A 23,834-nucleotide genomic window follows, 5' to 3' on the forward strand; every position below is an offset into this window, starting at 1 on the left:
GGACACCTCTGGTCCTTGTCACTTGATTCGTGGTGTGGCCGGGTCAAGGGTCACCCGGTCCATGCCTTGGTCTCCTCGCAGGTTCAGATGGGGATAATGATCCCTTTCAGGAGGCCTCATTGGATGATTGTGAGGCTAGAGTGAAATCACCTATGGGAATGGTTTTGAAAAAGACAGTGGTGACATAATAACTGTAATTATAATAATGACACATCACGAGCAGACCCAGACACTCAGCGGTTCTTTCCGCTTCCCACTGGGCAGGCAAGCGGCTCCTACCGGAAGGAATGTCGGTACCTGCTACAGTGGGCTGTGTGCCTCTACCCCCACCCCGCCCCCCGACCTCGAGAGGGTCCCAGGCTGACTCTTTGCCAGGTCCCCCCGTCTCAACCCCTGCACGGCTGCCTCTGTTTGCTAGGCCCCCAGGCAGGGGTGCTGCGTGACCAGGGCGACTGTGGTTCCTCTTTGCTTCAGGGAGTGTGGCAGGGGAGATGGAGACCTACCAGCAGTTCCGAGGAGTCAGTCAGGGGCTCAGAGCCAGTCCAGGGCAGGTGACCCCGACAGGTGTGTGTGCGGCAGAATCGGACCTTTGGGCCCGAGCTTGCTGGGAAGCAGTAAAGGATTTGGCCTCACCAAGGAGGAATGTCACTGGTTCGGATAAGGATTCAGGGGTTTAATCAGCAAAGCTATTTAGGTCCCAGTGAGTCTTAACTGTGAGAATTATTTTGAGCTTCACCCTGTTCCGGAAATGTTGGGTTCGCTAAGCACGATGGTATTTGGCACTGGCGACCTGGCAAGAGTGAGGACTTGTCATGCAAGCCTCCAGGATTAGAGGAGCTTGCAGAGCTCCTGCAACCGGGGCTGGCTGCTAGTGGTTTGGGGGGTAGGAAGGGCACAGTCTTAGAAGTCTAGCTTCTGAGGAGCTGCCTTTTAAAAGACCGATCTGTTTACCCTTTTCCTTAAGGAAATCTGTCCTGAGTTGGAGTTCTTCTCTGCTCGCGTCTCTTGTCCATTTTGTCACCTGGAGGCGCGGCTGATTCAGCCCTGACGCTCCTGCACACGAGCAGATACTGAGCCAATACTGACTGAACCAGCAGAGGCTGGCACTCGGGAGGGAACGTGCTCCCTTCTGTGCGAAGAGCCCTCCTTGCCCTGGAGCTGGCCTTTCTGCCGCAGAGGCTGCCGCCCTCTGCATGTCATCCGGGCGCCACATTTGGGTAGCACCTGCTGCCCCGATGCAGAGGAACCTGGATTTAAGTTTCTGTTGTCAACTCTATTTTTAACTGTGCTGAGCAGAGACCTGGCTGAGGTGGCTGTAACTCATGGGCATTTGGTGACCTGTGGGATGGTCGCAGGAGGCATTCCCACTCGTTGGGCAAGTGTGGACGTGCTCACAACTCCACCCAAGGAGCCCAGATGGGCGGGGACCTGAGACAGAGCTTGGGCAGCAGCTCCCCCTGCGAGCCCCTGGATGCACGGGGCTGTTGGAAAGACTGGGGCAGCCTCCTGTGACACCCCTTGTTGGTCTCTACCGCGTTAGCCATGACCACTTATGGGTGTCTGCCTGCATTATTTAGCACTGGTTACTAGTTACTGTAGAGACTGCTGGCTTACGTTATGTTCTCAAGTGCATTGATCCTTATCCTTGTGAAGCAGTAATAGTGTTATAATAGTAAAATGCATAAAAAAGCATATAATGATAGTACTAATAATAATCAGGAGGGCTTCCCTGGTGGTTCAGTGGGAAAGAACCCACCTGCCAATGCAGGAGACATGGGTTCGATCCCTAGTCCGGGAAGATCCCACATGCCACGGAGCAGCTAAGCCCACGCAGCACATGTTGAGCCTGTGCTCTACAGCCCGGGAGCCGCAACTCCTGAGCCCATGTGCCTTAGACCTGTGCTTCCGAAGAGAGGCTGTTTCTATGAGAAGCCTGCATACTGCAACCAGAGAGTAGCCCCTGCTCCCCACAGCTAGAGAAGAGACCGCAACACAGTGCACCCCCAGCACGGCCAAAGCTAAGTAACCAACTAAATAAAGTGATAATGACCAGGAACTTCTGCTTGTTGGTCCCCTTGAAATGTGTCTTGCTCTGTGCAAAGCGCTCTGTGTTATCTCATTAATAAGATGGGTAGGGAAGATATCACTGGGATCTCCACCATTCATTCATTCTTTTGACAAGTTTTTTTTTGGACTGCAGGTTCTAGGTACAGGGAATCTGGTAGTGAGAAAGACTGAAATCTCGGCCTCAGTGAGGAAGCTGGGACAGTAGAGGCCACGTGAGTCACTCAAGAGGATGAAGCTCGTGAGGATGGAGTTAGACATCAACCCCCTCCTCACTGCAGACTCTCTGAATGTCCCAGACCCCCACACTTAGCAGCAAGGATGACCCAACAGTCATTTGGCCTCCCTTGTCTGGAGGCTTATCCAGGGCTGTGCTAGCGCTAAACTTTATATTAGCCTGGTTGCCCTTCCAGGGGCTGATGGAGGGGAAAGTCTAGGCTCTGGGGACAGATGGACCTGGACTTGCATCCCAGCTCAGCTACTCGCTGATGCAGAGGCCGTGGCAATTGACTTCACTGTGCCGAAGCTCAGATTCTGCATTTGTTGAGTTGGGATAGTATTACCTGCCTTGAGGGCAGATGGAAGGATTGGAGATAATCTGAAAGGGTTAAGACTTAGGTGCTAAATAAATGATAGTGGGTTGTGATGATAATGACAATGACCCAATAAAAAGGAACAGCCAGGTGGCTCATCCTAGAGCAGAGCAGGTCAGCGGATAGCTCTGCCCCTGCCTTGGTGGGCTGGGGTCGTTTGGTCCCGGGTTGGGAAGTAAACCTCCAGCCCCTGCGCCTCTGGGCTTCCCTGGCCCCAGCGCTCATATCATCCATTCTGGCCCCGCAGTGCTTCTGGTCTTCAGGGAGAGCGAATGGCCAAGCATTGCTTAACTCCTGGCGTCTCCCCAGCCTTTGCTGGCCTCTGCCACTGCCAGCTTCTTTCCCCATCACGATTTGGTTATGTTCCTTTACAAGCCAATGAAATAAAATAAGCGGATCCATTATTCCTTCTGGCTGGCAGAGAGCCGGGAATGAAGCACCAGAAGGCACGGCTCTCAGGAGCCGCAGCACAGGTTGTTGAGTCGGACCGTCCTTCGGAGGGATGGGCTATGGATAAGGGGTGGTCTGGGCTACTGCCCAGAGGGGCCAGCCCACGGGCCAGTGCCCTGACCCCACATGGAGAGCATTCCAGGCCCTCTCCCCTGCGCTCATCCCCTCTGGTCCTGGAAGGTTGCCGCCTTGGAAGCAAAGGCTGGTTGCAGGGCTGTTGAGTAGGGTGCGTTGTTCTAGGTACAGCTGTGCCAGATGATGGTGGGTGGGGCACGGTTGTCTGTCCGAGTGGGGGTTCTGTCCCAGCACCGGCCTTCTGTCTTCTACCGAGTACCTCAGAGCTTCTGGTTCACAGTCTCCAATAGGTAGGGCAGACAGCTCTCCCAGCCTTCAAAGAGACCGAAGTGCTGCCTTTGCTTGTAGAAAAGCATCCCAATGAGAATAGATTGCTGTCCTGGCTGCCTGGTGGCTGGTGCCCCCCCCTACCCCCCCAGGCAGCTCATTCATGGGAGACAGTGAATCAGAGATTGATCCAGGGCTTTGTCTGGCTTATGGTTTCTGCGGCACCGCTTAGCCTGAGATGCTGAAATATCTTGTCTTGCTGGTAGAAGTGGCAGAAGCAGACTTGACTCGGCCGGTGTGGTGGGTCAGCGGGAGCAAAGAGTATGCTCCAGCCTCAGCCTTCAATCACTGTTCAGCCCTTCCCAATGCACCTGCCTGGAGAAATGGACACTTTTACCCAAGCGTTTGCAACTGGACTTTTCCAGAGAAGCGAGATGGCCAGGCCCAGAGGTTCTGGAATTGACTTCCTCACTCCTCTCTCCTCTGATTTCTTACTCCTCTGCACCTCAGACTTGCAGCTGAGCAGACTGTGTGCTCAGGGATCAGGCTGTGGGTCGAAGTTGGAAAAGGAGGCCCCGGTGCACTGGGGGCCTCTTCTTAAAGCTTGGTCTGCTCCTGAACATCTCTGGTCTTGATTTGACCTTTGGGGGGAAGACACTATGTACAGAGAGAGACAGGCCGATCTCCCGGAAGGCCATTCTCCAGGGCCATGCGTTCCTGTACCAGTCATTTGTTGAGCACCTGCTCTGTGCAGGGCGCTCATCGAGGGGATGGGGGCGAGGGGGCCTGCATCCCTCCCACCTCTGAAGGCGTGAGCTGGGTCTTGTTCTCCACCGTATCCTCAAGGTCTCCGTGTCTTCTGTACAGTGGGTGTCCAATTAATGTTGTAGGGATGAGCATTCTCTAAGACTCAAAAACGTGTATTACTCTTCCAATGAGACCATGGCAATCAAAAGTTACAGCGTAAAGAAAGGAAAGCAAGTGGAGCTTGGGCAGGAGAGATTTGGAGAGTGGTTTGCAGACTGTTCTAGTCGGCCGTAGGCTTTCTCTGAAGCAGTGGGATGATGGCGTTGCTCAGAAAGCATCAAGAGATGTCCAGTGTGGTATCTCAGACCCTGCAATGTCCCCCATGTGGGATGTCATGTTCCATTCCAGGCATCCCATACTAGGATGGACACTGCCAAGGCAACTGCTCTCAGAGGAGGTCTGGTGGGGACCTGGAAACAGTATGTTGGAGAAACTTAGGAGGAGCCAGAGGACACCAGACTCAGAGGAAACAAGATGTTAGATCTTGAGGGAGTCTTGCCTCCGGAAGTAGGGTAGTGTTGGTTTCCGGTCTATAAAAGTGGCCCTGTGTGAAGTTACCAAGAGAAAAATTGATCCTCGGAATGGAGAAAAACTTAAGCAGCACCTCAAGATGCCCACCTTTTTTAAAAAAATATTTCTTTATTTGGCTGCTCCAGGTTTTATCTGCAGCACACAGGATTTCTGATCTTCGTGGGGGCATGCAAACTCTCCGTTGCATTGTGTGGGATCTGGTTCCCTGACCAGGGATCAAACCCAGGCCTCCTGCATTGGGAGCACTGAGTCTCAGCCACTAAACCACCAGGGAAGTCCCCAGATGCTCAACTCTTAAATAAGCCATCTTTATGAACCTAGTGAGGGACAGTTTGCCTTTTCTGAGAAACAGTCAAATGGAGAATTGATGGGGTGAGCTGGGGGTGGGAACCAGTGTGCTCCGTGGTCACTGCAAACCTCAGGTGGATCATGCTTTACGAACTAGCCAAAACCCTCTTCTTTCCATATAATATTTCAGGAGGATTCTTTGTGAAATGGTGTTGAAGTTTCAGTCTCTGTTTAGTGGCCAGCTGTTTACAAGCTTGTGCTCGATAAGCAAGGGAAAACGATGAAACAAAAGGCAAACAAACGAAAAACAACCAAACCCCCCGAGACGGTAGGCGGAGCCCCTGCCCGCTAAAGATGGCTCAGGAATAAACTAAAGGTCTTTCTTGGAGTCATGATGTAAGCCCAAAGGGAAAGCAGGTTTTTATTTATGAAAAAGGAGTTCTAATATATATAGCAATTACGTGGGAGAAAATGGCTAAGTGAGTGTTTTTCTGCGTCCTCTGACTCTAGCCCCTTCCTCGCCAGGTACGCTTTGCCTCTGTTGACAGCTGGTCTCCGGGTGCTCCGGAGGCGCCGTGGAGGATAACATCTCTTTCCTGCCCTCCTCCCCCACGGCCGGCAAAGCTTTGGGAAAGTAGCCAAGTGTTCAGCAACATGAAGGCCTGGCTTTCCTTCCTTCCCCCTCCTGCCCTTGTTGAGAAACCCCATTATCTGGGAGAAGGATTGTGAAGCTTCGGTCTCATCTGCAGCCGATCTGTGGGCTCGTCTTCCCTCTCGGCCACTGCCCTGGTCCCCTTGTCTGTCTGCAGGGGCAGACGAATACCGATATATTAAGGCTTTAAGGATCTATAAATCTGAGTTGATTCTCTGCTGGTTGACAGCCCAGGCTCTTGCCCACAACGCCTGACACGATCTAATGGGTTTACAGCTTGTTTGAGTGCTTCTGCAACGCGCAGGAAAGCGCTTAGTTAGGGGACGTGTGAAATGGCATTGTTTGTTCCACTGCAAAGCTGGAGGATCGTCTCCAAACGATCCACCCTTTGCCTTGGCCACCCTCGACGAGAGGGCTTTTTGCCAAAGGAGCCGCAGAGATGGTTCCTGCCGTGCTGAACTTTCGGCTTCAGAGGTTCCAGGACGCTGGTGTGTGGGAGTCATGCCCTGGTTGTGTTCGTTTTGCCAGGAAGCTTGGGGCTAATCGGGAGCAGAAGGGGCGCCCAAGGGATGGGAAGAGGGGACGAGAGAGAGGGAGGTCTCACGGAGGAAGAGGAGTGACAAATATTTGCTTGCAGCAAAACAAGAGTGAAAACAAGAGGCTTCTAATGAGAGCTTGGGGGCGTCTTGCTTGCTTCGTTCTCAGGGGCCAGCGGTGTGGCTGGTGTGATTAGTTGCCTTGCTGCTTGGCACAGGACCAATTCCTCTTTTCAGTATCAAGTTTCATAAGCGTGGAACAGTAACAAATCATTATAAACCCTCTGGGAATGGTGGGAGGGTGGTGGGAGGGTTTCTTCCCCCTTCTCTTCGGTAAATCCGTCTTCTCAGCTCAGGTACATGTTTCCCATTGTAAAGAGAGAGTGGCAGGGGCCGAGGTATCTCTGAAACTTGGTGTATTGCTAATCTGTTATTAGGCCAAAGTCTTAACACCAGGCTGGATGCTCAGAGGCCTCTTTGTGAGCTTGGGATGGAATTATGCATCATGAATAAAAACCGCTGTCAACATGCATTGGTTTCAAAACATTAGAGCATATGGTATGTGATTATCTGTATTGTCAAGTGCAATAAAGTGAATTTGGATATAATAAAGAATGTAATATTTTAGAAATTTGGTAATAAACTAAGGAAGGGATGACAGCTGAGGTTCTTTAAGGCCCCAGACACAAATAAATTGAAGTTACTGGTCTTTGCAGCCAAGCGGCAGAATGGCCCCAACATAGCGCTGTGTGCCGTGTGGTTTTCGCATCGGGGAGAAGCTCCCTGTCGCTCAATTGCCTTCTCTGGAGAACAGAGAGACTCTAGGTCTTTTTTTTTACTTTTAGTCTTTTTTTTAATTGGAGTATAGTTGCTTTACAATGTTGTGTTATTTTCCTCTGTACAACAATGTGCATATGCTTGCGTGCTAAGTCGCTTCAGTCGTGTCCAACTCTTTGTGACTTCATGGACTGTAGCCTGCCAGGTTCCTCTGTCCATGGTATATTTCCAGGCAAGAATACTGGAGCGGGTTGCCATGCCCTCCTCCAGGGGATCTTCCCGACCCAGGGATCAAACCCGCGTCTCTTATGTCTGCTGCATCAGCAGGCAGGTTCTTTACCACTAGCACCTACAGTGCGTACATCCCCTCCCTCTCGAGCCTCCCTCCCACCCCCTTGCTCACCCCACCCCACTGGGTCACCACAGAACACCGAGCTGAGCTCCCTGTGCTGCGCAGCAGCTAGTGGGAGGCTCTGCGTCTTATGTTGATGTTGAGCGTCAGATCCAGCCCTTGTCCGGAAGTGTGTGAAAGGTCACTCTGGGCCGTGGAGGGACCATCTCCCTTCAGGGTCAGAGTTGGGCAGGGTGTTAGGCCGAGCCATCCTGAAGACCCTTCTCCCCCCGGGGGAGTTACCCCTAGGCCAGTCTCTAGCCCTATTTGCCCCCGCATGGTCAGTAGGAAAGGTGATGCTCAAAGCACAGGGATCCTTGCATCTTCCCCTCCGAGCAGCCAGTGCCTGGAATCTGCATCCCACGGAGTCAGGTTGTTAAATCATACAGCAAGTCAATAGAAGTGAGAAAACCAGATCTCCAGAGCAGGGCGCAGATGCTTCAGCTCCTGGCTGGAACTGGGCACCGTGCTGAGCTTCATGTGCATTGTCTTCTTTGAAAGCTCTGCTGCTGCTGCTGAGTCACTTCAGTCGTGTCCGACTCTGTGTGACCCCATAGACGGAAGCCCACCAGGCTCCCCCGTCCCTGGGATTCTCCAGGCAAGAACACTGGAGTGGCTTGCCATTGCATTCTCCGTTGAAAGCTCTACACTCTGAAAATATTATCATCCCCATTTTATGGATGAGAAAACTGAGGCCAGAGAGCACACAGCGGATCGGTTGTGGAACTGGAGTTCCAGACCATGTCTGAACCCAAAGGCCAAATTCCTCCCACTCACAACCCACAAATAAGGAGGCTCTTCCCATTCACCACCTTTTCAACAAATAATGGTGGGTTCTTTCTGCTTACACCCCACAAATAAGAAGCCATCTCAGAAGGCCTTGCCATAGGGAACTTTAATTTACAAAGTATGTAGGACCTTGAAAGCATGTTCCAGGAAAATGCAACCAGGTGATTTCTCTCCACTCCCACTTGGGCCTGGCAGAGGTCAGTCAGCATTTATTATTATCTTTTTGTTTTCCCTTAGCTTTTATTTTTGTATCCTGGCTGCAGCCCGGTAGACTCATTTATCATCACCCTAGCCTTGCCTGTATCTTCCTCAGAAGGGCTTTTGCCCCAGCTAAGGAATCTGTTTGCTTTCCCTGACTACTTTGCTATATCTGACCTGGGCCTTCAGCTTGACCCTGGCTTCTGACTTCAGGCTTTGCCTTGACCCTCCACCTTCTGGGAAACCTGGGTGTGGCCTCGCCACCTGTCCCTGGCCCTTTGTTCACCCCAGTCTGCCGTGGTTCATCCAGTCCTGGCTTCTAGCTCTTATCTCACGTGTGGCCCAGCTGGACAGGCTGTTTCATTATTAAGCGTGAAGAATTGGGAGCACCACCATCACGCCACGCTAAAGCTATTTGGGTGGCTGGGAAAAGAGAAGACATTTAATCCATTTCATGCCTGGTTACCTCTGTAATTCCCAGGACTAGGTGGGCCAGGGTTTGAATAAACCCCTTTGGCCTAGGGATCGTATGACCTGGTTTCCGTGGGAGATGACAGCAAGGTGAGCCCAAATTCACTTGCAGTCGCTTGGCTCTGACACCTCAGGGGTAGACCCCACTGGCGCTCATCCCGCTGCAGTCCACATTTATCGAGATCTACATTATTTTCAAGTCTCCAAGCAATACTGGGTGCAAGGCCCTTATGTGAAAACTACAGGCTTGTGCAGGCCTGATAACCAGAGTGGGCATTATCTCATTTGAGTCTCATTCCAGCCCTGTGAGGTACCCGGCATCCTTATTCCCTTTCTACAGATGGAGACCCAGGGTCGAGGGGGTTAATGACTTGGCCCCAAGTGCACAGCTAGTACTGCCGCACAACTGGGGTTCCGACCACATCCTTGGGTTCATGACATGAACCCTCCCAGTGGTCCATGGATCCTCACTGCTCTGCCTTGAATGGATGAGTCACTCTTCTCTCCCTCCCCGTCCAAACCCTTCCGCGTCGGCCCTTCTGAGTAGGCTGCACTGGACGGCATCAGGTCTTGGGATGATTTGTTGTGGACGGAACAGACCCCGATGTGCTGCCTCTTGAGCTTCTCCCACACACTGGTGGAACCTGCAGAAGGCCTGAGGGTAAACCACAAAGCACTGTCCTGCCCTTGCTGTAAATTCCCAGGGCTGCCCACCAACAGTCACCCCACCCACTGAAGAGCTGCTGAAACTGGGCTGAATGCCCCTTATGATCTGTGAATGCATTAATCCTGCTTTCTGTTAATTAACAATATGATAAAACCGGCATTTCCTCAGTCATCGCTTAACACATGTTTTAGCAATTACGTACTTGTTGGTTTGGATTCAGAATGCTAATAGAATAAAATTTTAATAAAGATACGACACTATGAAAAATTTATTGAGAAGAGTTCAGGTATTGCTTCCATTAATGTATAGGGGAAGGTTCTCAGGTTTGAGGGGTGAACCCCCCAAATGCCTGCTAAGCAGTCTGTGCACTGAGCCAGGAGGACCCAGGAGATCCTGGAATTAGCAGGTTCTTGAGTCCATATCCCACCTACTGGCCCCTCCTCGGGGGTTGGAAAGGCCCATACCAGCTGGCAACCACTGAGGGTACCTGTTCCCCCCTCATCCTTTGGCTTTACGTAGTAATCTCTGTAACTAAGGGATGACTTCAGAGCAGGAATCTTCAAATTTTTTGTACAGGAAAAAAATTAACACACAAGCCCCCAATGTGTCTTATTTAATTTTCAGTGTATACATGTAAATACTATGCTAATACATCATGTATATTATAAAACCTATATACATAAGAATATAATAGGATGGGATACATTTGAAATAAGCCATATTTAGCATTAATAATTAAAATAATTTTGGTTAGAGCAATGAGATTGAATATGCTTAAAAATTCTTGATTTAACAACACTTTGTGATTCAGCTCTAAAGGTTGGATTCTGAGTTTAGCTTATTATTTTGGTACTTGGCTTGAATGCCTGTCATAACTGAAAAATACACCTCGAGCGAGATATACTGATCTCAGTGAAAGAAGTACATTTGCTGTGCTAAATCATGATACTAATTTTTCAATCCCATCCTCCAATTATGCAAAGGATTTTGTTGAAATTCAGCTTGTAAATTTCCATCTTCCCTGATGTCAATCAGGTTTTCATGCAAACTAATCAAGTGTTGCATTTTTATATTTTTAACAAATGGGTTCAAAATCCACTGGAATGTTACTTTTTTTTTTTTTTTTTAAGAATCTTACAGTTCTGTTTCCAAGTTTTAACCGTCTGTGGATACAAGAGCTTTTGTATATAACACAGTCATATCATTTGTAGCAACAAAATCACAGAACAGCAAAAATATTTTCCACGCACTTGTTTTCCAAGGGCTTTCTATAAAGCACAAGCTTGTGTTGAAAAGTGGGGTCTTTCTCACTCAGCTGCTGCGATCCCATCTGATCAGATGGTTGTGAAGTGGCTGGTGAGGCATCTTGCTTCCTGGCAGAGAAGGGTCAGCTTACAATTTTCTGGTAGTGGTATGGGCTTATACCGTTAGCATTATCTCCAGTCTGGGTTTTCTTTGCCCATTTTGCAAGGGTTCAGTTACTTAAAGCCAGATCACATCATCTGTACATCCTGGTCACACCTGAACAGCACTGGGTACCAGCTGTGCCAGCAGCAGTTGCATCAGTAAGGTGCCACCCTGACCTCATCCACACTGGAGCGTTTCCTTTTTCCCTCCCGGGGTTTATAAAATACCATCCAAGACAGTGTTTCTCTGATGGCTGGATATATGAGGGCATATTCACTCCATATGTTAAATATTCAGTTCAGTTCAGTCGCTCAGTCGTGTCCGACTCTCTGCGACCCCATGAATCACAGCACGCCATGCCTCCCTGTCCATCACCAACTCCCGGAGTTCACTCAAACTCATGTCCACAGAGTCGGTGATGCCATCCAGTCATCTCATTCTCGGTCGTCCCCTTCTCCTCCCGACCCCAACCTTTCCCAGCATCAGAGTCTTTTCCAGTGAGTCAACTCGTCGCATGAGGTGGCCAAAGTATTGGAGTTTCAGCTTTAGCATCAGTCCTTCCAATGAACACCCAGGATCGATCTCCCTTAGAATGGACTGGTTGGATCTCCTTTGGGGGGCTTCCCTGATGGCTCAGACAGTAAAGAATCTGCCTGCAACGAGGGACACCCAGGTTTGATCCCTGGGTTGGGAAGATTCCCCTGGAGAAGGGAATGGCTACCCACTCCGGTAGTCTTGCCTGGAGAATTCCATGGACAGAGGAGCCTGGCGGGCTACGGTCCTTGGGGTTGCAAAGAGTCGGACTTGACTGGGCGACTTTTACTTTCAAAATTATTTTTAGATGAAAAATAAAAATTAGGCTTTTTTCCTTTTCCCAGTGTTTCTTTTTTGCATACGGTAATAATAACTACATTGGAGAAGGCAATGGCAAGCCCCTCCAGTACTATTGCCTAGAAATCCCATGGATGGAGGAGCCTGGTAGGCTGCAGTCCGTGGGGTCGCTAAGGGTCGGACACGACTGAGCGACTTCACTTTCACTTTTCACTTTCACACATTGGAGAAAGAAATGGCAACCCACTCTAGTGTTCTTGCCTGGAGAATCCCAGGGACGGGGGACCCTGGTGGGCTTCTGTCTATGGAGTCACACAGAGTCGGACACGACTGAAGTAACGCAGCAGCAATAATAGCTACTGTTTATTTATTTACTAGTTTTTGGCCACACCATGCAGCATGTGGGGATCTTAGTTCTGTGACCAAGGATCGAACCTGCACCCCCTGAATTGGGAGCCCAGAGTCTTAACCACTGGCCCACCCACCAGGGAAGTCCCTTCCCCGTGTTTCTTAAACCTAACTGTATACCTGAATCACCTGGAGAGATCTTAAAACATGCAGATGCTGAGGTGTTACCCCAGACCTAACTCAATTCTGAAAATTCAACCTGGGGACCAGTATTTTTAAAATTTTTCCAAAGTGATTCAGTGTTCTAGATCAGTGCTTCTTAAATTTGCATAAAAATCACCCGGGGGATTTGTTGCAATGCAGATTCAGATCCAGGGGGCCAGGGTGGGGCCCGGGACTCTGCATTGCCAGCAGGTTCCAGGTGCCTGTGCTGCTGCTGCTGGTTGGGATGCCCTGAGTAGCCCGTCTCTAGCCCGGGCTGCCCCCTGCCCTGCATCTCCCCTCTCCCCTCCATCCTCCTGCCCAAGGAGCCATCCTCTGCCCTCTCCTGGCAGAGCTGCCCCCCTCCCAGGCTGCCTGGGCCACCGGTCTCCACTTCTTGGGAAGATCTGGCCTCCAGATGTTAAGGAGCCTTCACAGCCAGGAAAGGAAGAGCAGCCAGCCCCCGGCCCACAGTGGGTGAGGTGGGCGTCCCGTGCCGGGGCAGCTCGGTGGGCAGGTGCCCACCGCCACTCCAGGCAGGCTTTCCGTCGGCCTAGGGAGTCCTGGCGCCGTGGGCCGAGGCGCCCCCCTCTGCAGGGCCCGGCGGGAGTCCAGCAGTTCTGGAACCACGCCTCACTGCCACAGTCCTGTGATCTGTGGCGGTGCTGAGCACATGCTTCCAAGTGGTGGCTTTCTGACAGTGCTCTGGAACTTTCTCTGGGGCCAGTAGCCGCTCCTCGAGAACTGGCTGGAGGGAAGCGGTGGCCGGGCTTCTCCTGGGGGTCCTCTGGCATCCCGGGGTGAAGGGGGTCCGGGCTGCCTCTGCCCCGCCCTCGGAGCACGGGCTCTGCAGTTCCCGCCCGCGACCCCTCCCGCTTTGTTTCCACCCAGTTCCTGTGCCGCCCTGATGCCCGCGCTGCTCCGGAACAGCCGGCAGACCAGCTCCTGGCCCTGGAGCGGGCGCAGCAGCGGTCAGGGTGAAGCAGTGCTCAGCCAGCTCAGGGCCTGCCGTTCAGAGATCAGCCCCTTTCTTTCAGCCTAGCGTGATGTAGGGTCTTTTCAGGTAAAGAGTTTACGCGGGAATTTGACCAGGTGACTTGTTTACCTCTCCATCTCAAATCCGGTTCCCCCCATGAGGGCAAAGCCCTGGGAACATCTCTTTGACACTTATCAAGTGAGTTTCAACACGTGAGGTTCACGGCAAAGGGTAAGCATGAGCGTGTGAAGATAGAGGTTGGGGTGGGGGAGAAGCCGTAAAAAATCTCCTGCTTGTGGGAGAGGGTAGCTGACCCCTCACAGGTGTTTGCAAGCAAGGCTCCAGGCTGGCGAGGTCTTTTTTTTTTTCCTCGGTCATGCAGGAGGATACTGAGGGTCAGAGTGACACAGCCAGTTGTTGCTGGAGCCAGGATTCAAGCAGATCTTCCTGGCTCCAGAGACTACGAAGGCTGTCTCCACCCCCCCTGGGGGGGAACTTAAGGAGGACGGACACCCAATCTGAGCTGCCAGGCTGCTCCCTGTGTGGGCGGGGCTGAGGGTGGGAGTCAGACGAGCTGACAGAATTGAAACCCGCTCTTCATCAAGGGGTTCCCACCCAGATGCCCGCCTAGGTGGGGAGGAGCTACGTCTCCCCTGAGCTCAGAAAGTCCCAGGTTTAGAAGCTTTGAAGGAGAAGCTGCGGCCCGTGGTGCCCGCCAAAGCCCCCCAGCCCCCAGGCGCTGCGGTTTCCAGAGCACCCCCCACCAGGCGTCCGCGTGCCCTGCCCCAGCTGTGCGCGTGACCTCAGCCCCGCCGCCCTGCACAGGCGCACGCTGCCGCCCTGGCACCTTCTGCCGGGGTCCCGATCCCAGCCCGCTGTCTAGCGGTTTAATTTGGTGAATTCACCACTGCGGCCCAGAGTTTATATTGGCACTTAACAGCAGTAATATGTGTCTCTCTCGCCAAGAACTGACTATTTTCCTGACCAAGATGGAACACCACACACAAAAAATAGGTTTGTGAACTAATCTGCTGCCCTGACAAGTGTCATTCACAGAATCACTGCCGTGGAGCTGCTCGGAATGAAATGAGGTTGGGGTTGTCTGGCCCAGATCACAGGTGCTTTTTCCCCCTCGCTTAACAAGAGTCTGGGATGAGACGCCCTTTCGCACAGCCACAGGCACTTTCAAATCACGCCATCAGTATTCACGGCAGATTTCTCTCTTAGAAAAATGGTTTGGGGGTGGTTGGCGGCCTCTCTCTCCCTCCGCCCCACCTGCCTCTGAATCTGTCTCCCTCCCTCCCTTTTTCCTTCCCTTCTTCCTTTCTTTTCAACTTCCCTGCCTCCCTCCCTAGGTGATTTTTTCCAGGCACACCCTCACTCTCATTGTAAAGCTGTCTATAAACTCATATAATTTCACAGATTCAGGGAGGTGCCCCTCATTAGTTTAAAAAAAAAACATATATATATGTATATCTCCCATTGCCTGAATGCCTGTTTGGAATTCTAAAGTAGAGCTTAATTGCCTTCCCATAAGGATTTGATTTGAGTAAACCACCAAGACCCCTGGGAATGGAAACAAGATCAGTCACTTACACTTTAGTGTGAAGCAGCCTCCACTCCTTTCCTAAGTCTGGGGGAGAGAAACTTTGTTTTTGTCGGGATCTGCCCCCCCCTGCCTTGGAGGGGGCTCGCCGAGCCTCGGAGGAGGGCTGCCCTGGGGCTTCAAGGTCTAGCTGTCCCCGAAAGAGACACCAGAGCCTTTCTAGAACTGCTGTCAGTCTCTCTCTGCATGTGAGAGGAGAGCCTGCAGATTCTCTTTTCTCATACAAAGTTCTTTTCTACCAAACGGTTTCCACTTGGCTCGTCCTGAACAGGGAAGCGTGAAGCAATCAGACTTGGGGGAGCATCAGAATCCCCAGAGAGCCAGTTGAGACGCAGATTCCTGGGCCACACGCACAGCACCCCCATTCATTGGCAGACAGAGCCGGGGGGTCTACATTTGTAACAAGCCTCTCACCCAGCAGGAGACCACGAGGGCCACACTGAGAAACACTGGTTTAGGAGCACCCTTCACTTTCACCCCCAGCTTTATTTATGGTCTCGGGACCTCCGTAGATGGTCCTGAGCTTATGGTGGCCGGATGAAAAGCCTACTTGTACCGAAGCCTTAATGAAATGCTTGCTGGTTCACGGTTGGCATCCGACCTTTAGAAGGTTGATGCTCACATTTCAAGGTCAGGCGTTGGCTAGAGCATCCTCAGGCAGAACGGGAAAGAAAAGCACCTTTCCAGTTGAGAAATTGGCTCCCCTCTAGCAAGTGGTACCCATGTGGCTTGATATTAATTTAGGGCATCCGGTCTCTAGCAGCTCCTCGGCACTAGTTTGGAGGGAGAGTGTCGTTTCTGTCACACCGTCCCCCCACACCTGAGATCACTCCCCTCTCCGCCGCCACTCCCCCGGCCCCCGGAGGCGCAGCTGTGCGAGCTGGCTCGCCAAGCCCCTTCCCCTCCCGATGCAGCCTGTGCGGGGATACAGAGACGCATGTCGATTCGCACCGATCCCGGCCCTGCGTGTACGCCAGCCACTTGTAATTCCCCACAGCCCCAGCCAGCTCTGCACAGCAGCAAGAAATATGACCAGGCAAGTTGAGAAAATAAATTAAACTAAGTGTCAACTTTTCTTGTTTCTCTCCTCATTATTAAGAGATGGAATGGGGCTCGTTTATCAAGCAGGGGGAGAAATTAATTGACACGGCTTTAATATCATGATGTCTGGCGTGTCTGGTCACATTCCTTCATTTTTTGGAAAGGCATTTTATTATCGTTTACAGCAACCAGCTGCCAAACTTCTGGTGTAAACGAGGCAGCAGGTGCGTGAGTGATGCCTCTGCGAAGGGACTGCAGTGCCGGGCTGAAAGGGGCTCAGCAGGGAGGAAAGGCCAGGCCAGACGGGACCCCCCGCCCCAGGCCCAGAGAGGCAGCCTGTCGGCCCCTGGGCAGGGGGGAGAGAAGGCGTGTCTGCAGACCGTCCGATCCATCACAGGCCCGTTTGCCGGCCACCGAGGAGGGTGGTCGCAGGCCTCTGCCTCTGATGACCTCCTGGCCCTCACACCTTTGCTCTGACCAGTCATGAGGCTGAGTCCTGCATCCATCGTGCGTCGGCCTGCCTGCCCCGTTCTTGATTCTTAACAAGGCCAGGGACGTGAGCACTTCTCTCTTTATCCCTCCAGGGCGGCCAACTCTAAATTAGAAAGCCAGTTTGCTGCAAGAGGTGTCTGCTAGCATCTTCTTTGATGATGCAGTCCCGTTTCCAGCAGCTCTGTGGTTGGGGTGTGGGAACGTTCAAAGGAGTCCTTACCCTGTGCCCATCCTTGGCCAGACTAGCTTAGGTGATACTCTAGTTTTCTTGATAAAATTCATCTTTGGAGCGTTGCTCTTAAAACTCTCGCTGTCCCCTGCACTGTCTGTATGTAAAGGGCACGTCTGCACCAGAGAGTGGATGCTCAGCTGGCGGGGACGGCACCACTGTCTCTCAGTGCTCTCCTGCTGGGTTGTGAGGCTGAGGGACTGTTGCCCGATTTGTAGAGGGTCTCGCCGAGCAACTTGGGTGGGGCTCCAGAGCAAGGTATGACACATTGAGAACCCAGCAGATCCTGGGTTTGGAGTAATCCACCTTCATGTGAAGGACGGAGGCTGGGGTGGAATGAACATAGGCTTTCCCACTCCTGCTATCTGAGCCTCAGTGCTAGAGTCTGAAGTGGGGACAACCATCCCTAATCCACCGGGGAGGGGAGGGCGGGTTGGTGAAGACTGAATTAAAGGAAGCCGCTCAATAAATGTAGTAAGCTTTCTCTTTTTATAGTTATTATTAGTACGTGAACTGGTAATAAATAACCACATTTAGGATACCAGACAGTAGATATGATCAAAGGAATTCCCATCCCTGGTTTGGTGGGAAGCGACCTGCTTATCTGCCTGAAATCCACAGAAGTGTTTGAGTGTGAGAGCAGATGGGCTTCCAGGTGGCGCTAGTGGTCAGGAACCCACCTGCCAATGCAGGAGACATAAGAGACGCGGGTTCCATCCCCGAGTCGGGAGGATCCCCTGGAGGAGGGCACGGCAACCCACCCCCGTATTCTTGCCTGGAGAATCCCACGGACAGAAGAGCCTGGCGGGCCTCAGCCCACAGGGTCGCAGAGTGGGACACGGCTGAGACAGGCTCACACGCACACACGTGAGAGCGTCACCCCCGGGATGGTTGCCCCTCCTGCCCGGTACCTACGTCTGAAGGTGCTCAGGAAAGTAATGGCAGCTCAGACTGGACTTCCCTGATGTCTGGGTAACAGGTAGCAAGTATCCCAAAGTGGCAGGCAGTCATCGGAAACATGTCCTTTCCTTTGGAAAGGCAGCTTGTTTTTTCTTTTTCGAATAGATCAGTCTTCTGAGTTACATTTGTCTAGGACAAACTCGCGGGCATGTGAAGCCACCAGGTCCCACCAGGTAAGAGGCCTTCAGACTAGCCAAAGTTCCAGGAAAACCTTTCCAAGCAGATGAAATCCATTTGCGAAACCCTTTGAAGCCCATAGACATGGCTCAGAAATGGTCTGAGTTGGGGGCAGGGTGGGCAGCCCGAGGTGAAATGTCACCAGTGGACACACGACCACCTTGCTGAGGCCCGCAGACCACCAGGGTTCGTGCCCCAGGCCTCACCTTCTCGGGACCATGGGGCCTCCAGTCCATCTCTGATGCTTGCTGATCCAGGGAAGGCCCAGGTGACCAGACCAGCAGGGAGGAGTCACGAAAGGAGCCAGGCACAATTCCTGGTTCAACTCCTGCTCTGGCTTCGGGGCCACGTGCCCTCATGGAGGAGGCATGTAACTGTGCCGAGCAGTTGAGCAAAATGATGATGGAGGAGGCTGCCCTGCCCCTCACAGGGTTGCCTTGGGGACCAGGGAGGGTAATATAGGAGAAGTCTTTTGAAACCAGAAAGTGCTCCCCACACCCGGACCCAAGGGATTCATATTTATCCTGGAAGCAGCCCACGGCTGCTGCTGCTTCCCACCAACACTGGGTTATTAGCCAGAGAGGGAGGTTGCGTGGGTTATAAATACACTTGCGTACGCGTACCTTAAATTCCTCATGGGATACCCAGAATAAATTTGACAGTCTGGGGTTTTTTTCTCTCTCATTTTTTTCCCCATTAACCAAGTGTGTTAACTCCTGACTTGCCTTGCATTGATTTTCACTGAAGATGCATTGGACACTGTGTGATTGCCTATTAGTGTTCATTGACCTATATGATAAGAGAAGAAAATTATTTTTGAGGCTAGGAGGAGGCCGTCCCCGTCTCTCCCTCCCTGACCTAAAAAAGAATTCTCTACAAGTTAGCCGCTGGCTGTTCCTCAGTGACTGCGTCTGGAGCAGGTCGTTTTAATTGTGAGGCATCTTGTTCTCGGAGCTCCCGTCTTGTGTGTGTGTGTTTGTGTGTGTTTACAGCTTGGCATTATTCAGGTGAATAGTCAGTTTTGTTCATTTGAATAAAAGAGGGAGAAAAGGTTTGACTGTTAAATGCTTATCTCTTAAATAGAGCCTACTTGTTAGTTTCCATAATAGCTTCATTCAAGAATGCTGTGGAATTGCATTTTTTAATGCTCACTGCTGCCCTATATGTGTCGTCTTTAAATCCCTTTTTGTTTGGGATTCACCTTCCCACCACCGTCTTTGTCCCAGTTTGGCTGACTCCTGGCGTCCCTCAGAAGTGCAAGTAGGGTTAACGTGGGGACTTGGAGAGAGGCGGGCTGGTATCCTTTTGCTGATGAGAAGCAAGAGGGTTTTTTTGGGGAACTATCCTGTTTTCCCCCAAATTTTGGCCGTGTAACACTCTCCTTTCCCCCACTCGTTTTCTGTCCCCTAGGGATGGTGGCTGACGACTTTAAATGCCTTGGGAGGGGACTTCCCTGGTGGTCCAGTGGCTAAGATGCCACTGCATCCAGTGCGGGGGGCCTGGGTTCGATCCCTGGTCAGGGAAGTGGATCCCATATGCTGCAACTAGGAGTTTGCATGCCCCAACGAAAAATCCCGTCTTCCACATTGAAGTTCAGAGATCCCACGTGCCACAATTAAGACCTGGCGCAGCCAAATTAACTAATTTTTTAAATGTTTTCTGGCTCTGGCATGGCACCTTCTTAGGACCAAGAGAGACTATACCCTGAGCAGGGATATTCACAGGGGTTCCCCAGAGGGCCCTGCTGGTGTGTGAGCCCTCACAGACTGTGCATCCAAGTCCTTGCCCCGGCAGGGACCAGAGCAGGATGCTCTGCTGCCTCTCCGTGAGGCCGGAGCGGTGAAGGCACTTTCCTGGGGCACTCAGCTCGCTACCTGGTCCTTGTTTTTGAGCAAAAAAAAAAAAAAAAAAAAAATTTCAAAAATGGAAAAGGCTTTGATGCCAAAAAAGGATTTTTCCCACCCACTGCCGCATCCATCCCAAATTTTTTACTTCCTTGTTCTGCCCTTCACACCTCAAGTTAATTTATTTCGTTGGGGAGGGCACAGTGCTCGCCACTGAGTTGCTAATTCGTTGTAAATGAGGATGCATCTGTAAGATAAGAATGATTATACGTTCAGGAATAACATTTATTGATAATTAAGTGTTTCGTTGCTTCTTTGCTTTCTCCAAGTGGAATAAATAAATATTTTAGACATAATCAAGTTTGTTTTCTCTGTTTGGGCCAAACAGACATGGCTGTTGAATCGATATAGATCTTTAAAATACTGCAAATGAGTCTTGACATCGCTGAATTGTGTTGAGTCCAAGGTACCTAGGCTTGAAATCCAGACTCTCTCCTATGATCAGGAAAGTCAGTTTTGTGATACTCATTCTGAGTCCTTCGGGATTAGGGAAGGGACCAGCGGGGAGCCAGGATCTGAAGTGATGCTGTGTGTCTCCCCCCACTTCCCCGTCCAGCAGTCTGCATTTTAATTCCCGTCTCCTGGCACCTCCTCTGCACCTCTTCCTGTCCCTGAGTGGTGGCAGGGAGTGGGAAATCGGGAGTGGCGCTGGGCCAGCAGTTCTGACGGTTACTGCGTGGTGGACCAGGCGTAAGTGGGGAAAAGCAGCTTCCTTGGCAGGGGACTGAATCCGGTGCTCCTAGGTGACTCGGCTTACCTGGGCACCAGGTGACGTTAAAGCAGTCTCCTCCGGCTCCTGGATGGGCACTGACTCACCCTCTTTTCCGGTGGCACAGATGGGCGTGCCTCACTTGTCCACACTATCCCGCCTTCCATTCAAAGCGCATGCCTGGTCTGGCTGCAGCCATCTTGTGGGGCCTGTCTGCATGGGGGCGGCCGGAACCTGCCACCTTGCTATCTTAGCTCCAGTGGCTGCCGTGAGAAATGGCTGCCGACTGAGGGCCTCAAGCCACAGGAGTTCATTCCCTCACGGTTCTAGAGGCTGAAGTCCGAAATCAGGGCATCAGGAGGCCCACGTTCCCTCTGCAGGCTCTAGGGGCCGGCCTTCCCACTCCTGGCTCCTGGGGGCTCCCGGCCTGCCTTGGCTGGTGGCTTCATCCCTGCAGGCCCTGTGTCCATCCTCACGGGCCGTCTCCCTTGGAGTCTCTCACCTCCCTCTCCAAGGCACAGAACACCTGGCGTTGGATGGCGGGCCACCCTAACAATAGAGTGATCTCTTCTTGAGATTCTGAACTTACATTTGCAAAAGCCTTTTCTCTAGATAACATCATATTCATAGTTTCCAGGGGGTAGGATGTGGGCATACCTTCTGGGGGCTGCTGTTCATCCTGATTAGCAGTGGGGTTCTCTCCCTGCCTAAGAACTGGCTCATCCTGGCGTGTTGAGGGTTTGCATGTTGCCTTGGTCTGAGTTGGGGCCAGAGGGGCAGCTTCAGAGACAGAGGAGACCCCAGAGTGACTCATAGACTAGATGTGAGGGTCGCAAGGGAGGGGGAGGCCTGCACAGGGAAGAAGTGGGAACCTCTGACCTGTCCCTTGAGAAGAGGGACACGACGCTGTGTTGATGTCCATGTCCAGCACAGTGCCTGGCACACGGGGAGCGGGTTTATGCCTGAGGAGGTCCCGAGTCGGTCTTGAGGGAAGGCTGTCACACAGGTTAGCTGGCCGCTCAGACCCTGGAGGAGCAGAAATGGCTCTTTCTGTCGTGCTCAGCCACCCAGTGCTATGTGTCAGGGCCTCTGTGTGTCCTGGGGACCCAGAGTGAGTAAGGCCCCTGCCTAGGCCTTGTCCTCGAAGCCAGTCTAGAAGGCTCCTGCATCCTCTGCCGTGCCACCTCTCCCTCCTTGGGGGCTTTTTGCAGGCATTGCACCTTGGTCCCTTTTAGAGTCTGGGTTCTAGAAGCGTGGCCAGGAAGGGGGTTAGCCTAAACGTTGCAGTCTCCCTCTGCGCGCTGCAGCAGCTCCTGCCTGAATGAGAACGTTGTTGCTCAGTTGCATCCGACACTTTGTGGTCCCGTGGACTGCAGCGCGCCAGCCTCCTCTGTCCTCCAGTATCTCCCAGAGTTTGCTCAAATTCATGTCCATTGAGTCGGTGGTGCTGACCATCTTTTCAGGCCCCTTTGAACAGGGACTTGGGCAGCCATCACAACAAAGCCCAAAGAGAAATCATTCGGAGACTTACCTCGGTGTGGTCTCCTCCAACCCTGTATGCAATTGTGGGACCAAGGGCCAGAGAGAAGGTCAGTGTTGTGTGCTCTCTGCAGGGACCTGGTTTAGGGGGGTTGTATGGACCTGGTGAACTGTTTCCTGTTGGGCCTCATTTTAAACAAAATAACACTGTATCCAGAGACCCTGGGAGAAACTTGCCAACTCTGACCCTGTGTGGCAGAGGCTTGTATATGCCCCTCACGGTGGGTCTCACCTCCAGCCTTATGTGTCTGCAGTGGCCTGGGCTAGGCTGGATAGGGTGGGAACACCGACCTGGTATTTGGTGTTTCGTAAAAAAATTACATGGGCTTCCCTGATGGCTCAGAAGGTAAAGAATCCACCTGCAGTGCAGGAGACCTGGGTTTGATCCCTGGGTCAGGAAGATCCCCTGGAGGAGGGCATGGCAATCCACTCCAGTATTCTTGCCTGGAGAATCCCATGGACAGAGGAGCCTGGTGGGCTGCAGTCCATGGGGTCACAAAGAGTCAGACGTGATTGAACAACTGAGCACAGCAAGCACAGTAAATTACATAGCATCATAAGGATTGTGATAGCCGACTCTGTGGTCATCCTTGCCCTCTGTTTTACTGGAGATGGAGAGCAGGGAGTGGCCTTTTCCATTCCTTCCCCAAGGAATCTTCCAGATCTCACGGGGGCTGGGGTGTCGGTGTGCAGTGCGCATAGCAGCCTGTTCTCCGCTGTTCTTGAGAGATGGTTGGAGGTCAGGGAGAAGAGCGTCCTGAGAGATTTTCTGTCCACCCGGGATTTCCGGGGCCCCGAGCAGACGCAGAAGCTTAAAAAGGGAGCGTCTGTGTTTGTCCTCATTGACTGGAAGCACTGACTATCATGATACTAAAACAGCGGTTCTGATTTTCGTGTTCCTGGTTGGTGTGCACAGGCTTGTGTCAGGCCAGGCTCATAAGTTTGGGGAGGATAGTGTCTTGGTCAGTTGAACTGTTGAGAAGATCCCCTGGAAGAGGGCATGGCAACCCGCTCCAGTATTTGGGCTTCCCTAGCGGCCTGTCTGCAATGCAGGAGACCTGCCTGGGTTCGATCCCTGGGTTGGGAAGATCCCCTGGAGAAGGAAATGGCAAGCCACTCCAGTATTCTTGCCTGGAGAATCCCATGGATGGAGGAGTCTGGCGGGCTGCAGTCTATGGGGTCACACAGAGTTGGCCACGACTGAAGGGACTCAGCTCGCACATAGTCTGGGAGGCTTGCAAACAACAGAAGTTTGTTTCTCATGATACTGGAGGCTTCATGTCCACGACCAGGGTGTCAGCATGGTCAGGTGTTTGGTGAAGGCCCTCTTCTGGTTTGCAAGTGGATGTCTTATTGTGTCCTCCCAGGGTAGAGAGCACAAAGGAAGCAGGCTGCCTCGTGTGTTACGTAAGGGCACTAATCCCATTCATAAGGCCTCCACCCTCGTGATACAAACGTCTCCCAAAGGCCCCACCTCCTAACACCATCCCGTTGGGGTAGGATTTCAATACATAAATTTGGGGGAACGCAAACATTGAGCCCATGAAGTTCTCCAGGCAAGAGTACTGGAGTGGGTTGCCATTCCCTTTTCCAGGGGATCTTCCCCACCCAAGGTTTGAACCTGGGTCTCCTGCATTATAGGCAGATTCTTTACCGTCTGAGCCACCATGGACCGAGGAGCCTGGTGGGCTACATAGCCCGTGGGGTTGCAAAGAGCCAGACACTACTGAGCAACTAACACTTTCATTTCCACTAAATGTTGAGCCCGTAGCAGAGATTTGGGTTGTGACCCGAAAGGGTCCCGGCGTGCAGTGTCACATCCTTAGGTTGCAGATACAAACCTTGAGGCTCAGGGGAG

General features: G+C 52.1%; 1 protein-coding gene across 7 annotated transcripts in view; it reads left to right on the plus strand.

Moving 5' to 3' along the window:
• Positions 1-23,834, plus strand: part of MSI2 (musashi RNA binding protein 2) — a 402,467-nt gene that overhangs the window by 303,463 nt on the left and 75,170 nt on the right. The window lies entirely within an intron of this gene.

The sequence above is a fragment of the Moschus berezovskii genome, chromosome 20 (assembly GCF_049115385.1).
Source record: "Moschus berezovskii isolate FMDL1 chromosome 20, NW_MosBer_1.0, whole genome shotgun sequence".
NCBI lineage: Eukaryota > Metazoa > Chordata > Mammalia > Artiodactyla > Moschidae > Moschus > Moschus berezovskii.